This window comes from Sminthopsis crassicaudata, chromosome 3, assembly GCF_048593235.1.
Source record: "Sminthopsis crassicaudata isolate SCR6 chromosome 3, ASM4859323v1, whole genome shotgun sequence".
Lineage (NCBI taxonomy): Eukaryota > Metazoa > Chordata > Mammalia > Dasyuromorphia > Dasyuridae > Sminthopsis > Sminthopsis crassicaudata.
In genome coordinates, this window is record NC_133619.1 from 362,918,939 (window position 1) to 362,936,331 (window position 17,393).

A 17,393-nucleotide genomic window follows, 5' to 3' on the forward strand; every position below is an offset into this window, starting at 1 on the left:
TCATAGAGTGTTAGGATTGTTACTAGGTGGGATGATGACAGTCTGATCTTGCACAGGGACCGGGGGACTATAGGAAGAGTTGGTACAGAGTGAGCTGCTCCCCATCAGTGAGGAGACTTGAGTAGGTGAGACATCTAATGTAGAGACAGTCTGGGCCTGAGCTGGGGCCGGCTGCTTGTTCTTGGAGGAGAGGGCACTTGACTGCTGCTGCCTGACAACATGAGCTGCTCCAACGTTGAGGGGCTGAGCCGTGGCCAGAGTCACGTGGTTTGTCAGCAGAGAGGGCTGCTGCATAAGGCTACTGTACTGGCTGCCACCTGAGTGCCCATTCCTCCAGTCTCCCAGCTGCTGGCCAATCCCCATGGCCTGGGGAATGACCTCAGTAGGCTGAACACAATTGTGTAGAGCCACCCCAGGGAACTGCTGCCCTGTTGAAGGTAAGAGGATCTGCTGGGTTCCTCCAGGCCAGACCTGCAGGACAGTGGCAGTGTGTCCAACCAGCGCCGGCCGGCTAGGTGCACAGCTCAGAGTAAAGGGCACCACCTGCTGTGGTGTGATGATGGCTGCTTGAGGATGGAGAGTTGCTGCCATGAGTGGTGGACAGCTTCCCTGACTGAGGACTCCTGACTGGATCTGTAATGGCTGAGCAGCAGGCGCCTGGGGTACCATTGGCACAGCATTCTCCATCCTCCCAGGGAATCCAGAATGCTGAGCAGATGCCTGGAGTCCAGTTTGAAAAGCAGGGGGACGCACGACGAAAGTCTGCAGGAATGGATCAGTCTGAGTGCAAATGGCAGTAGTTCCAGGCTGCAAGGAGACACTCTGCTGGGCAACTCCTGCCACAGGTGCTGCCCCTGATGGATACAGGGCAGACGGGTAATTCAGCAGGGGGACATCCGAATCAGCCAGAGAGTGTGTAGCTGCTGCTGCAGTAGAACTGGACGCCAAAACACTGGCGACACCGTGCCCGGGATTGAGCTGGTTGCTGAAGGTCATGGTTAGATTTGTGCTTGTGTTGGGGGCAAAATGGGTGGTCAAAGGGTTCTTGATCTGTTTCACTGGATCATCCATGTGCCCTGTCCTTCGGCAGATCTCCATGTTCTGAAAGCATGACAAAACATGATTGCTGGGTGGGAAATCCAAAAGATGAGTCATTGTCACAAATGGGTGGTTGAGGGTTTTCCATGGAGTAGCTCTCTTATCTGCATCAATTGTCAGCATCTTCTTCAACAAATCAATGAACTCTCTTCTATCTGCTTTTTCTGCCCACATATCCGTTCCCTCTAAGTCTGTAGACATATTCACCTGGGCCATGTCATCTAAACAGTTGAATATGTACTTGCGGGTGTCTCTTGATTTGATTCCTGTTTCCCACTCATGCTCCTCTGGCGTCTTTAGTCTCCACAGTGGGTAACCCAAACGAGGATCTCTGTTGAAAAACATGCTTGTTTTTGTTCCTGCACTCAGAAGGTATTCTGCCGGGAGGCCTTGTGTTTGTGAAATGTAACAAATCTGCTCATATTCTGAAGCCCCGGCGTAGAGAGGCCAGCCCAGAAACAACTCCGCTATCACACAGCCCAAGGACCACATATCAATAGCCTCCCAAAACGGCAGTCCAAGAATGATTTCAGGAGCCCTGTAGTAGCGTGTCTGTATGTAGGAGGAGCACACAGCTTTGGATACCTGAGTGGCAGAGCCAAAGTCAATGACCTTGAGGCGGTATGGCTGCTGCACAGGATCCACCAGCATGATGTTTTCTGGCTTTAGGTCCGTGTGGATCAGGCCAAGGTTCTTGAGCTTCCTCAGAGCTGTGGCCACCTGCTGTAGGATGGGCCGGATGTACTTGAGCTGCAGTGGACGAAACTTGTTCTGCTTTAGGAAATCATACAGGTTCTGTTCCAGCATCTCAAACACCAGGCAGGTGTGATTCTGGTGCTGGAAGCACTCATAAAAACGGACAACATTGGATTCGTCAGCATCGTCCCTGTTCAGGAGGGAAAGGATGTTCACCTCAATCTGGCCCTGTCGGGCATAGGCAGGATGGTTTTTCAAGATCTTAATGGCGACAATTTCCTTGGTACTCCGCTTCCAGCACTTGGCCACCTGCCCGAATGTCCCCCGGCCCAAGAACTCTAGGACTTGGTAACTGTTGGTCATGGAGTAAAGGATTTCCTGCTGGACCAGCTGGTAATCCCCTTCTCTGCTGGAACTGCTGGTCTTGGTGGTCACGGTGGTGGTCGTGGCAGCGGCACCCACCACAGTCCTGTTCTGCTGCCTGACAGGGGGATGTTCTTCTATGATCTGCCCTTTACCACTGCTGTCCACCTCCTCACTTTTTCTCTTCAATCCACATTTGTGATAGGGCTCCAGCCAAGAAACGTGGCCTCTGTGAGTGAGGGTCTGACTGCTCGGGAAGGATGAGGTGGCAGCACCCCCGGTGCTGTCAGCAGCCATGACCACGACATGCTCCACTGTGGGAGCTGGCAGAAGGAGGCTCTGGTCATAAGAGGGGAGGTTGAACCTTGTCACCTGCTGAGAGGAGTTTTCTTGTCCTTGTGTGGCTGAGAGGTTCTTGCTGGGAGTAGGACACTTTTTGTTGCTGCTCCGTCCTGAAATGTCCCAGCCAGAAGGCTCTGTTTTCCGTTTCTTTGCACTGCAGAAGGCACTCGATGAGACTGTCTGCCTGTCCATTTGAATCGGGGACATTGTGGAAGCTTCTAGCACACCCTTGTACTGGTGCTCTCTCTCTGTCTCTGTCTCTTCTCTCTTTCTCTTCTCTCTTTCTGTCATTGTAGCCAGTCTGCTAGGTGTGAAATGATATCTGAAATCTTTATCCATTTGTATTTCTCTAATCAAAAAGGATTTAAGAAGATCTTAATCTATTCTGATGTTGTGTTTCCTCCAAATTGCAAATGGTTTCCTGGGAGCAGACCTCTTGGGGAGCTTCTGGAGCTTTTAGTTTCAATTCAATGATCTGAAAATGCAGCCAGGAATTCAAGTCCAGATCTTCTCCTTGACCCAATCCAGACTGACTTCCCCACTCAATGTTGGCTCCTTATATCCTCCCAGAGAATCCATGGGCTTGTGGGAACTCCTTACAGAACCAATGAGCAAACTCCTTGGCAGGTGTCAACTCCTTCACAGGTGTCAACTCCCTGACAGGTGTCAACTCCTTGACAGGTGTCAACTCTTTACAGGTGTGAACTTTGAATTCAATGAGCTAGAGAATTGTTAAGTACCAGACAACCGATTTAGCACCTAGGAATAATCCTAACCATGGAGCTGTGGAGACACAGGTCCTTTGTAATCTAAAGAGTTATAGAAGTATGATCTAACACTCATTTAAAGATTTTCATAGGTATCTCATTATATTTCCTGTTTTACAAACCTTTATTTTTCTTTTCCATCCTGGAGCTTTTACTTCTTGGTCTTCTTTAGACAGATCCTTTTTGTTGCCCAAACTCTATCCCCAGTGGTTTTATCTAGCCCTTTCTACCCTTCCCTCAGGATTCACTGTTGGCATTCTTTTTGTTCTGATTCATTAACTAGCTAGGGAACCCACCTTTGCCATTTAGTCATGGCACAAAGTCGGGTCTCATGGCTTTCAAAAGTTTTAAACCTTTCATTTTTAGTTCTCTTTAGTTCATCTAGGCCTTGTGGTTCTGTGCTCCTATCCCATTTGCAAATGCCACCTCAGTTTATATTCAATTCAATTTGGCTTTTACTGAATACCTACAAAGTATAAGGTCCTCTGCTTATTCCCCTTAATGGACCCAAGTCCTTTCTCTGACACTTATTAAGGGTATGACCTTATCCGAGGGACTTTTCTTTTTCCTCTCCTATGAAACAAAAGAGTTGGACTAGATTCTCACAAGGATTCTCACCCTTTTGATGGCATACGCTTCTGTGAAAAATCTGGGGAAGTCTATGAACCCGGTCTTTCACTCATGTTTTCAAATGCATAAAAGCAAAGAAATAGGCTTACAAAGGAGATCAACTGTCTTGAATTATAATAATCCAAATGTCTTTTGAAAACAAATTTAGGCACCCCAGGTTAAGAAGTCCTGGACTACATGATCTCTGAGGTTCATTCTAGCTCTCAGGTATTGGCATTTTGTAAGGGTATGTCCAGCTGAGACTATTTCCAGCTAAAGACACTAGTTGTCTCAGTTATATTTCCCACAGGCCTTTGAGACAAGCAGCTTCTACCATTCTAAAGGTAAGCTCCTCAAGGACAGGAACAGAACGGGAATTATGCCCTCAAGGAACTTATTGCCTAATAAAGGTGATGGCACCTTTATTACTTAATTTATCACTTTATTTACTTATTTATTTATTTAACATTATTTACTTAAGGACAAATTTCTTTATTAAAGGCGGAGCTCAAGGATTTATCTTCATCCCCAATTTTCCTTCTATCCTTAATGTGCTTTCTGAATTTTTGATTCTACCAACCCTCTCCAGCAACATTGACCTTACAATGGCCACCTAACATGTTTTTCTACCACTGCCCACTTTCTCGTATTTATCCTTCATATCATGTTAGTAGATTCTTATTTATGTCAGTCTTCTGCTCCAAAAATCTTCCACCACGTGGCATTTCATCCCAAGTAAAATTTCACTTCTAGACACATCCTTAACTTTTCCCTTTCCTTGCCTTTGCCCCAGCTACAAGACTAAAATCTTCATGAAGACCAAATCATTTTTTATAAAGTGTTATCTAAAATATATATGTCGGGGCAGCTAGGTGGCACAGTGGATAGAACACCAACCCTGAATCCAAATCTGGTCTCAGACACTTAACACTTTCTAGCTGTGCAACCCTGGGCAAGTCATTTAATCCCAGTCTCAGGAAAAATAAAATAAAATAAAATAAAATGTCTATATCTCTCCATATCTAGCATAGTGCTCTACATACAGTAGGTGCTTAATGTGTGCTTGCTGGGTAAAATGAATAAACAAATTAACATTTCCAGAACTAGTATTGGCTCACATGAACATTGCTTCCACAGAACTACAAGCAGCCCACCAGGCCCTGGGCCTGTTGTTCCGGCTAGTATAACTAAGGCAAGACTGGGGATTCAGATGTCCCTGGAAAGGTGATTAGTGCTCAAGGATGATCCAAATCTAGGAATTAAGAAAAGACTCCTGATTGGAAGCACATCCATCTGAGCAGGCAACTAAGAGCTCAAGTACTTAGGATTGTTGGGGATCCCAGGCTTATGGTGTTTGAGGCAAGGCTCAAGTCTAGTGAAATAATTCACTCTTACTTCTGAGGCAAAGAAATAGGAGATTTTTTTTCTTAAAAATCACAAAGAAATCGAGTCTCTTAGCAGACAGGAGCTCCCAAGAAGGGATTAGGAGTTTTTCCAGGTGGTTCAACCAGAGTACTTAGCTTTATGATTAGAATTCAGGCCTTGGGGGCTATGGAAATAAAAGGGAAGTTTGGGTTTGAATCGGCTTCAGTTCAACTCTATACAAAGTTTGATGAGTGGTACTTAACATGTATAGAAAGTTTAATTAGTGGTAGTTAACATTACCTCAGCTCTAGAGAAAGTTTGATTAGTGTCAGCTGAACTCTATAGAAAGTTTAATTAGTGGGGGATGTTTCTAGAGGGAGAAGGAATCTGGGTGGAGCAGGAAGACAAAGTGCAAGGCCATTGACTTCTAGGAACTAGGAGTCTCTAGTGTCAGTATTAGGTTTTTTTCTTTGCCTCTGTCAGCCAGTGGTCCTGTTTTTAGTAGTTTTACTGGGGTCCAGATCTTTACAAAAAAATAACACCTACAAAGTGTAACATTTGAACCTAAGGAATGTGACCCCCAAGTATGCTTTTACAGGACATCATGCTTTTTACACTGCCATTGAATTCTCTATCATACTGCTGTCCATCCCCCAAAAGATGCCCAGATGATAGAAGAGTGAGTTATAATCCTTTAGAGAGTCATCACATCACTCATCATCACATGCCTTACCCTATTCAGCAGCCACTGGTTTGCAGCTTGAATAGCTTTAGAAATTAATACACTAGCAATCATCCCCATCATAACCTTTCCAAACATCCATGTACTAATGAAGCTGGTGGCTACATGAGGATGGAGAGTTGCTACCATTCATTAGTGGTGGACAGCTTTCCTGGGTGAGGACTCCTGACCGGATCTGTAGTGGCTGAGCAGCAGGTGCCTGCGGTAAGATTGGCACAGCATTCTCTATCCTCACAGGGAATCCAAAATGCTTTGCAGGTGACTGGAGTTCAGTATGAAAAGCAGGTGGACACACGATGAAAGGCTGCTGGAATGGATCAGTCTGAGTGCAAATAGGAGTAGTTCCAGGATGCAAGGAGACATTCTGCTGGGCAACTCCTGCAACAGGTGCTGCCCATGATGGACACAGGGCAGACTGGTAGTTTAGCAGGGGGACATCTGTATTAGCTAGAGAGAATGTAGCTGATCCTGGCCACCATTGATCAATTGGATCTGAGTTAGACCTTCTCTTTGTTGAAGATATCCACTTCCATCAGAATACATCCTCATACAGTATTGTTGTTGAAGTGTATAATGATCTCCTGGTTCTGCTCATTTCACTCAGCATCAGCTCATGTAAGTCTCTCCAAGCCTCTCTGTATTCATCCTGCTGATCATTTCTTACAGAACAATAATATTCCATAACCTTCATATACCATAATTTACCCAACCATTCTCCAATTGATGGGCATCCATTCATTCTCCATTATCTAGCCACTACCAAAAAAGGCTGCCACAAACATTTTGGCACATACAGGTCCCTTTCCCTTCTTTCATATTTCTTTGGGATATAAGCCCAGTAGTAGCACTGCTGGATCCAAGGGTATGCATGCACAGTTTGATAACTTTTGGGGCATAATTCCACATTGCTCTCCAGAATGGTTGGCTTCCACCCATAAAGTCAGATAGTTCACTACAACCAACAGGTATTTGAGACGCCCCACTGATGGCAGCTCGGTAAAGTCCATCTGTACACTTTTGCAAGGCCTGATATCAGGAGGCCTTCCTCCTTTTTGGACTTGTCATTGGGCTGCCCTATTCAGCCTGACAAACAGGACACCCGCTGACCAGTTACCTGCTATTGGGTACTCCAACTTAGTCAACACTAAGTCACCCAGTTCTTGGACACCCCAGTGACTGCCTTGAGGTAAATATTGGAGTTCACGTCTCATATCTGCTGTGGTCAGTACTTCTCTGCCATCAGGGAGGAACCAGTGCCCTTCTTTATCCTCCTCAGCACCAAGGCTTTGGATTTCCTGCTTCTCTCCTGGGGTAAAGGAAGTTGGAAGCCTTTGAAGCAGAAATGCCAGAATTAACACCATCATCTTCTGCATACTTACTGATTCTTCTTCTCCAGCCCGGTTCACCTCCTCATCCACAAAGCAGTCTCGAATCTCTTTGGTGCCCCTGCACATGAATCACTGCAACGTCCTGAGGTAACATAAGATTAGTCCAAATTTCAGTGACCAATGCCCTGTGTGCCAATTCCTTATCTTTTCTGTTTCCAATCTTTCCCTCAAGTAATTTACAGGATCTAATTTCTTTTTCCCTTCACTTATACAATGACTTAAATATTTTACCTCACATTTCACAAATTGCAATTTGTCTTAAGGAATTCTCAGTCCCTGTGCTCCTAAATAATTTAACAAACTGATAGTGACTTGGACAAGGTCACTCTTTTTCCTCCCTGCCACAAGATCTCCATATTGTAAGACTTTTAACAATAAGAAATTTATCCCAGAATGTTTACACAATTCTTATATACCCAAGTAGATGTTCCCTAAATTGAATATTATATCAATCATTTTGCTTTAAAAAATAAAATACCCAATACACAGAAAAACCCCAAACTACATATTGCCCATAACTAAAACAATTTCAAAAGGACAAAGGCAAAAACTATTCTCTTTGGACTCCCTCTAAATAATTGTCATCAATACAGTTAATTAAAATTTCCTATTTTCACATAAAAGAATCTGAAAAGTTCTTAAAAACATCAATTAAACTTTTTTGTTAAATAACCCTTTCAAACTACCTATCACATTTCTGATCATACTCTTTAAAACATGAAAACCCTTATGTATCTAAAGAAACAAATGTTCAATCAATTAAGGTCTTGTAAGAGAAGCCTGACCCTTTTAATCCATTTGCTTTCTTCAGCCAAAAACGACTTCAGCTTCCTACTGCTGCTCTCCCCTGCAAAAACACATCCCGCCTCACAGCCATCTCTCTGTGACGACCCTTTCCAACCAGTTTCTTCTTTTTCCCACTGATTTCTTCTTGAAATCATTTGCTCCCACTAATCAATCTTCTTAAATCTCCTCCATTCTCCTGTCCCAACTCTCTGCTTTCCTCCTAAGGCTTACTTGCTCAAAACTTCTCCAACATACTTTAAACACTTCCAAACCCAATAACGCTTCTGACTAGATGCTCCATTTAAACTATTAATTACTTTTGTAAATCAATATCTCTTGTCCCTTTTAAAAAATCACCTTTTTTTTAAACTTTAAGATTCATAATACAATAAATAGATAATACCTCTATAAAACCCACATGTCCTATAAACATAACCCATAATGTTAACAAATTGTCCAATGTTTCAGAAGCAAACCAACTAGTTTTTTTTGTTTTGTTTTGTTTTGTTTTTTTTAGTTTTTTTTTTCTTCGTTCTGCCTGAGGGTTTCAAGGCCACTAGCAGAAACTTCTTTTTCACAGGTGGCATTAAGCAGATAAGGTTTTATTGCCATGATTCCTCTCTAGCAGACTTTGAAAACCTGCTTTTCAGGGAAAACTTCCCCACCAGTATAAAATAGTCAAATTTTTTTGTTCTTTTACTTACAAATTGGTACAACAGGTTAAAAAGTTTAATATCACAAAAATATTATATCAATTTATATAGTTGCAAGATGAAAATAACCAATTGCCAAAGTATTTAGCCATTGTTCTTAAAGCTCTTAATCAAATGCTGCAGACAATTACCCAACTTAGCCTTCTTAAACTTTCTGATCTCTAATTCCATGAAAGCAAACCTGCTTATAAGGTTTTTTTTTTAAGTAAGATTCACACTATCCTGAGTTTTGATAACAGGGCTGCTTGCTTATAGAAGTGATAACCACTGATCATCTATTTTCTCAAAACTTTCCAAATTTTATTTCTTCCCTTCTCTCCCTCCTCCTGCAAAAGCCAGAGGCAGAGAGAGAGAAAGAGAAAAAAAGATTTTTCAAACTTCTTCTTTTTTTTTTTTTCTACCTGAGCCACTCGGAAATAATTACTACTCTGAATGAATTCCAATTTCCACAACTTAGCATGATATTTTCCTAAGACTGTAACACAGAGGCTGAATTCTTATCTCTTATGAGGTTGCTAACTTTTAACACAGAACAAAAAATGCAAAGCAGACAAACATACACACACAGACAGACACAGAGCTCTATTTTTCTTAAAGAGAGGCATTTATACAGTGGATCCTGTTCGTGACGCCAATTTATGTTATGTGATTTTAGGGAAAAGTTCGGATTCGCTCCTATAAATGACACTCTCAAACAAAATCAAAAATAAGAGTAAGATTTAATTATACAATACAGGGAATAGGTTGATTACGATAACAACGAATACATCAAATAAGACATAAAAGAAAAAGAATAATGACAATTATGATTAAAATATCAGAAAAGGATAAAGAAAACATCACCTCTCTGTGGGAGCACCAAATGGAAAGTGGCTGGGGAATCCAATTCTGCAGCCTTCAAACCTGGTTGGGAAAAGTTTGTCCCAGGTAGATCTTCATCTCTGTGAGGGAAGCTCCTAATAGAGAATGCTGTCTGATTAGAGAAGGGATCCCGCTACTCTGAAGATCCTTGGAGAATATCTTCAACCCTGCCCCAAATCTTTTTTAAATTTAATTTAACTTTTAACTGTTTGAGGGGGGGAAATGAGGTGGGTTAAGACTCCTTGCTAATTCCCAGCCACCATGAATGTCAATGGGAGATATCCAGTCTTTCCCAGCCCCCACTGGATCTGAGCTAACATAGGCTATCATAGCCACCACTCTAATGATTGGCTCAGGTTTCCCACCCCCCACCCCCAGCACCAACAGTTCCTTATCTAAAAACCCATTCAATTCTATTCAAATTCTAACCCTGGCCAAAACCAGTCAGGAGCCCTCCACCTACTGGCTCTTTTCAAGATTACCAAAAGCCCCTCATTATAGAAAGAGGGAAACTGGAATCCACTCTTTTCAGGAGCCCCAAACATTGCACACTCCAGCTATGACAAGGGTTCCTGTCTGCCCGGAGCCAGCCCTGGCGTCTTTCTCCCTATAACCTTAATTCCACGCCCCAAAAAACCCTCTTTTATTAATCTAGGTATTCTGGTCTGTAAATTCTTTTCCAGAGGACTCTTCCAATGGCACTAGACCTCATTTATCTCTGTATCCTAGCACCGAATCCAAAGGGGTTGCAGGGGAGCTCTATTTGCCTCCGTACCCCCAAACTGCCAGTAGACCCCAATCCTCATTTCATCTAGGTGCCCCTTACCTAACTCTCATCAGTTTGATCAGGAGATTCTGCTCTCTCCAGCAACCTGAATAAAGCTCCATGCAGACAACTCTAGTTGGTTTTCTCCTTCACAGATGGGATCTAAAATAGGGAATAAAGGAGAAAAGCCTCAATCCCAAATTCAAATTTGGTTATAAATATAATAGTAAAATAGTTTCTTTCACGAGAAAGGAAATAAAGGGCCAAAATATTAAGGATTTTAGAGCTCAGACAGAATTTGATATTTGGTCCTGAAGATAATAAGGACTCATGAGAATTGAGTGAATAGGGTATTGACGTGGTCATTCTTGTGTTTTAGGAAGATCATTTTGATAGCTGAGTGGGGGATGTACTGAGGTGAGGTGAAACTTCAGCCAGAGGCCATTGTAATAGTCTAAGCAAAGAGATGATGGACTCATGCATCAAGATGGTATCAGTCCTGAAGCATAGTAGAGGACTTCCTTGGAAATGTTGCCAAAGTTGAAATGGATAGGAACTTAGCAATAGATTGGATATGTTTAGGGACAAATTTAAAGAGTGAAGAGTTGGAGCTACCACTGATGGAATAGTATTACTCTTCTTAGTAATAGGGAAATTTGAATCAGACAAAGTTTGGGAACAAAAAATATGAAGTTTAGTTTTGGTCATGATCTTCTTTTAGCTCTTATTTTAAATATATGCACAGTTTTTAACATTCTCCCTTGCAAAACTTTGTATTCCAAGTTTTTTCCCTTCGCTTCCCTCAACCTTTTAGACAGCAAGCAATCTCATATATATACATATTACACATGTGCAATTGTTCCATACCTATTTCCATATTAGGTCAGGATCACTTTTATCACAATAGGCAGTTGGGTCTCCTACTTGTCATCATGAGACTACTAGGAATGAACCCGAAGGGATTTTCTGAATTGTATTGCTTGAGAAGATACCTTGAAGATTCCCAAAGAAACATGGGAAAGTTTAAGAAAGAAAGCATGAGGAGCTTAGAAAGAGGTCCCCCAAAGTGAATCACACTGGAAGAGACCACACCCCCCCCAAAGAAAACATTCCTTATTTACACTGGGGGATGTTACTGGGCACTAGGCTAGAAACAAGTTCAAAAATTGTGTTTGGGTTTGAATTAGGATAAGTCTCAAGCATCTGACTCTCTAAAGGATTATAACTCACTCTTCCATCAGCTGAGAAGCTTTTGGGGGATGGACAGCAATATGAGAGAGAATTCAATGGCTATGTATAAATCATGATGTCATGTAAAAGCACACTTGGGGGTCACATTCCTTACAAGGTTACACTTGGTATTTGTTAATTTTTTTTGAAAAGGTGTGGACCCCAGCAAGACTACTAAAAACAGGACTGCTGGCTGACAGAGGCAAAGAAAAAACCGAATACTAAGTACTTGAGCTCTTCCTTGCCTGCTCAGATAGATGGACGTGCTTCCAATCAGGAGCCTTTTCTTAATCGCCAGATTTGGATCATCCTTGAGCACTGATCACTTTTCCAGGCCCATGAGGCCCCAGTCTTGCCTTAGCTCTACTAGCCTGAACAAGTGGCCCAGGGCCTGGTGGGCTGCTGTAGTTCTGTGGAAGCAATGTTCATGTGAGCCAATACTAGATCTGGAAACGTTAATTTCTTTATTCGTTTTACCCAGCAAGCACACATTAAGCATCTAATGTATGTAGAGCACTATGCTAGATATGGAGAGATATAGACATTTTAGATAACACTTTGTAAAAAATGATTTGGTCTTCATGAAGTGTACAGTCTTGTAGCTGGGGCAAAGGCAAGGAATGGGAAAAATTAAGGATGTGTCTAGAAGTGAAATTTTACTTGGGATGAAATGCCAAGTGGTGGAAGATTTTTGGAGCAGAAGACTGACATAAATAAGAATCTACTAACATGATATGAAGGATAAATTCGAGAAAGTGGGCAGTGGTAGAAAAACATGTTAGGTGGCCATTGTAATGTCAATGTAGCTGGAGAGGGTTGGGAGAATCAAATATTCAGAAAGTACATTAAGGATAGAAGGAAAATTGGGGATGAAGATAAATCCTTCAGCTCCGCCTTTAATAAAGAAATTTGTCCTTAAGTAAATAAAGTAATAATAAAGGTAAATAAATAATTAAGTAAATTAAGTGATAAATTAAGTAATAAAGGTGCCATCACCTTTATTAGGCAATAAGTTCCATGAGGGCATAATTCCTGTTCTGTTCCTGTCCTTGAGGAGCTTACCTTTAGAATGGTAGAAGCTGCTTGTCTCAAAGGCCTGTGGGAAATATAACTGAGACAAAGAGTGTCTTTAGCTGGAAATAGTCTTAGCTGGACATACCCTTACAAAATGCCAATACCTGAGAGCTAGAATGAACCCCCGAGATCATTTAGTCCAGGAGTTCTTAACCTGGGGTGCCTAAATTTGTTTTCAAAAGACATTTGGATTATTATCATTCAAGACAGTTGATCTCCTTTGTAAGCCTATTTCTTTGCTTTTATGCTTTTGAAAACATGAGTGAAAGACCGGGTTCATAGACTTCCCCAGATTTTTCACAGAAGCGTATGCCATCAAAAGGGTGAGAATCCTTGTGAGAATCTAGTCCAACTCTTTTGTTTCATAGGAGAGGAAAAAGAAAAGTCCCTCGGATAAGGTCATACCCTTAATAAGTGTCAGAGAAAGGACTTGGGTCCATTAAGGGGAATAAGCAGAGGACCTTATACTTTGTAGGTATTCAGTAAAAGCCAAATTGAATTGAATATAAACTGAGGTGGCATTTGCAAATGGGATAGGAGCACAGAACCACAAGGCCTAGATGAATTAAAGAGAACCAAAAATGAAAGGCAAGCAAATAACAAAAGAAAGCCCACAAATGAATGTTCTAGCTTTGCCTCATAGAGTGTTAGGATTGTTACTAGGTGGGATGATGACAGTCTGATCTTGCACAGGGACCGGGGGACTATAGGAAGAGTTGGTACAGAGTGAGCTGCTCCCCATCAGTGAGGAGACTTGAGTAGGTGAGACATCTAATGTAGAGACAGTCTGGGCCTGAGCTGGGGCCGGCTGCTTGTTCTTGGAGGAGAGGGCACTTGACTGCTGCTGCCTGACAACATGAGCTGCTCCAACGTTGAGGGGCTGAGCCGTGGCCAGAGTCACGTGGTTTGTCAGCAGAGAGGGCTGCTGCATAAGGCTACTGTACTGGCTGCCACCTGAGTGCCCATTCCTCCAGTCTCCCAGCTGCTGGCCAATCCCCATGGCCTGGGGAATGACCTCAGTAGGCTGAACGCAATTGTGTAGAGCCACCCCAGGGAACTGCTGCCCTGTTGAAGGTAAGAGGATCTGCTGGGTTCCTCCAGGCCAGACCTGCAGGACAGTGGCAGTGTGTCCAACCAGCGCCGGCCGGCTAGGTGCACAGCTCAGAGTAAAGGGCACCACCTGCTGTGGTGTGATGATGGCTGCTTGAGGATGGAGAGTTGCTGCCATGAGTGGTGGACAGCTTCCCTGGCTGAGGACTCCTGACTGGATCTGTAATGGCTGAGCAGCAGGCGCCTGGGGTACCATTGGCACAGCATTCTCCATCCTCCCAGGGAATCCAGAATGCTGAGCAGATGCCTGGAGTCCAGTTTGAAAAGCAGGGGGACGCACGACGAAAGTCTGCAGGAATGGATCAGTCTGAGTGCAAATGGCAGTAGTTCCAGGCTGCAAGGAGACACTCTGCTGGGCAACTCCTGCCACAGGTGCTGCCCCTGATGGATACAGGGCAGACGGGTAATTCAGCAGGGGGACATCCGAATCAGCCAGAGAGTGTGTAGCTGCTGCTGCAGTAGAACTGGACGCCAAAACACTGGCGACACCGTGCCCGGGATTGAGCTGGTTGCTGAAGGTCATGGTTAGATTTGTGCTTGTGTTGGGGGCAAAATGGGTGGTCAAAGGGTTCTTGATCTGTTTCACTGGATCATCCATGTGCCCTGTCCTTCGGCAGATCTCCATGTTCTGAAAGCATGACAAAACATGATTGCTGGGTGGGAAATCCAAAAGATGAGTCATTGTCACAAATGGGTGGTTGAGGGTTTTCCATGGAGTAGCTCTCTTATCTGCATCAATTGTCAGCATCTTCTTCAACAAATCAATGAACTCTCTTCTATCTGCTTTTTCTGCCCACATATCCGTTCCCTCTAAGTCTGTAGACATATTCACCTGGGCCATGTCATCTAAACAGTTGAATATGTACTTGCGGGTGTCTCTTGATTTGATTCCTGTTTCCCACTCATGCTCCTCTGGCGTCTTTAGTCTCCACAGTGGGTAACCCAAACGAGGATCTCTGTTGAAAAACATGCTTGTTTTTGTTCCTGCACTCAGAAGGTATTCTGCCGGGAGGCCTTGTGTTTGTGAAATGTAACAAATCTGCTCATATTCTGAAGCCCCGGCGTAGAGAGGCCAGCCCAGAAACAACTCCGCTATCACACAGCCCAAGGACCACATATCAATAGCCTCCCAAAACGGCAGTCCAAGAATGATTTCAGGAGCCCTGTAGTAGCGTGTCTGTATGTAGGAGGAGCACACAGCTTTGGATACCTGAGTGGCAGAGCCAAAGTCAATGACCTTGAGGCGGTATGGCTGCTGCACAGGATCCACCAGCATGATGTTTTCTGGCTTTAGGTCCGTGTGGATCAGGCCAAGGTTCTTGAGCTTCCTCAGAGCTGTGGCCACCTGCTGTAGGATGGGCCGGATGTACTTGAGCTGCAGTGGACGAAACTTGTTCTGCTTTAGGAAATCATGCAGGTTCTGTTCCAGCATCTCAAACACCAGGCAGGTGTGATTCTGGTGCTGGAAGCACTCATAAAAACGGACAACATTGGATTCGTCAGCATCGTCCCTGTTCAGGAGGGAAAGGATGTTCACCTCAATCTGGCCCTGTCGGGCATAGGCAGGATGGTTTTTCAAGATCTTAATGGCGACAATTTCCTTGGTACTCCGCTTCCAGCACTTGGCCACCTGCCCGAATGTCCCCCGGCCCAAGAATTCTAGGACTTGGTAACTGTTGGTCATGGAGTAAAGGATTTCCTGCTGGACCAGCTGGTAATCCCCTTCTCTGCTGGAACTGCTGGTCTTGGTGGTCATGGTGGTGGTCGTGGCAGCGGCACCCACCACAGTCCTGTTCTGCTGCCTGACAGGGGGATGTTCTTCTATGATCTGCCCTTTACCACTGCTGTCCACCTCCTCACTTTTTCTCTTCAATCCACATTTGTGATAGGGCTCCAGCCAAGAAACGTGGCCTCTGTGAGTGAGGGTCTGACTGCTCGGGAAGGATGAGGTGGCAGCACCCCCGGTGCTGTCAGCAGCCATGACCACGACATGCTCCACTGTGGGAGCTGGCAGAAGGAGGCTCTGGTCATAAGAGGGGAGGTTGAACCTTGTCACCTGCTGAGAGGAGTTTTCTTGTCCTTGTGTGGCTGAGAGGTTCTTGCTGGGAGTAGGATACTTTTTGTTGCTGCTCCGTCCTGAAATGTCCCAGCCAGAAGGCTCTGTTTTCCGTTTCTTTGCACTGCAGAAGGCACTCGATGAGACTGTCTGCCTGTCCATTTGAATCGGGGACATTGTGGAAGCTTCTAGCACACCCTTGTACTGGTGCTCTCTCTCTGTCTCTGTCTCTTCTCTCTTTCTGTCATTGTAGCCAGTCTGCTAGGTGTGAAATGATATCTGAAATCTTTATCCATTTGTATTTCTCTAATCAAAAAGGATTTAAGAAGATCTTAATCTATTCTGATGTTGTGTTTCCTCCAAATTGCAAATGGTTTCCTGGGAGCAGACCTCTTGGGGAGCTTCTGGAGCTTTTAGTTTCAATTCAATGATCTGAAAATGCAGCCAGGAATTCAAGTCCAGATCTTCTCCTTGACCCAATCCAGACTGACTTCCCCACTCAATGTTGGCTCCTTATATCCTCCCAGAGAATCCATGGGCTTGTGGGAACTCCTTGAAGAACCAATGAGCAAACTCCTTGACAGGTGTCAACTCCTTGACAGGTGTCAACTCCCTGACAGGTGTCAACTCCTTGACAGGTGTCAACTCTTTACAGGTGTGAACTTTGAATTCAATGAGCTAGAGAATTGTTAAGTACCAGACAACCGATGTAGCACCTAGGAATAATCCTAACCATGGAGCTGTGGAGACACAGTACTTTGTAATCTAAAGAGTTATAGAAGTATGATCTAACACTCATTTAAAGATTTTCATAGGTATCTCATTATATTTCCTGTTTTACAAACCTTTATTTTTCTTTTCCATCCTGGAGCTTTTACTTCTTGGTCTTCTTTAGACAGATCCTTTTTGTTGCCCAAACTCTATCCCCAGTGGTTTTATCTAGCCCTTTCTACCCTTCCCTCAGGATTCACTGTTGGCATTCTTTTTGTTCTGATTCATTAACTAGCTAGGGAACCCACCTTTGCCATTTAGTCATGGCACAAAGTCGGGTCTCATGGCTTTCAAAAGTTTTAAACCTTTCATTTTTAGTTCTCTTTAATTCATCTAGGCCTTGTGGTTCTGTGCTCCTATCCCATTTGCAAATGCCACCTCAGTTTATATTCAATTCAATTTGGCTTTTACTGAATACCTACAAAGTATAAGGTCCTCTGCTTATTCCCCTTAATGGACCCAAGTCCTTTCTCTGACACTTATTAAGGGTATGACCTTATCCGAGGGACTTTTCTTTTTCCTCTCCTATGAAACAAAAGAGTTGGACTAGATTCTCACAAGGATTCTCACCCTTTTGATGGCATACGCTTCTGTGAAAAATCTGGGGAAGTCTATGAACCCGGTCTTTCACTCATGTTTTCAAATGCATAAAAGCA

The 17,393-nt window shown here is 43.6% G+C and overlaps 2 pseudogenes; both read right to left on the bottom strand.

The window, feature by feature from the left end:
* LOC141562145 (homeodomain-interacting protein kinase 1 pseudogene) lies at positions 1-2,731 on the bottom strand (annotated as a pseudogene).
* Positions 2,732-13,437: 10,706 nt separating this feature from the next.
* LOC141562146 (homeodomain-interacting protein kinase 1 pseudogene) lies at positions 13,438-16,200 on the bottom strand (annotated as a pseudogene).
* Between the last annotated feature and the right edge of the window lie 1,193 nt (positions 16,201-17,393).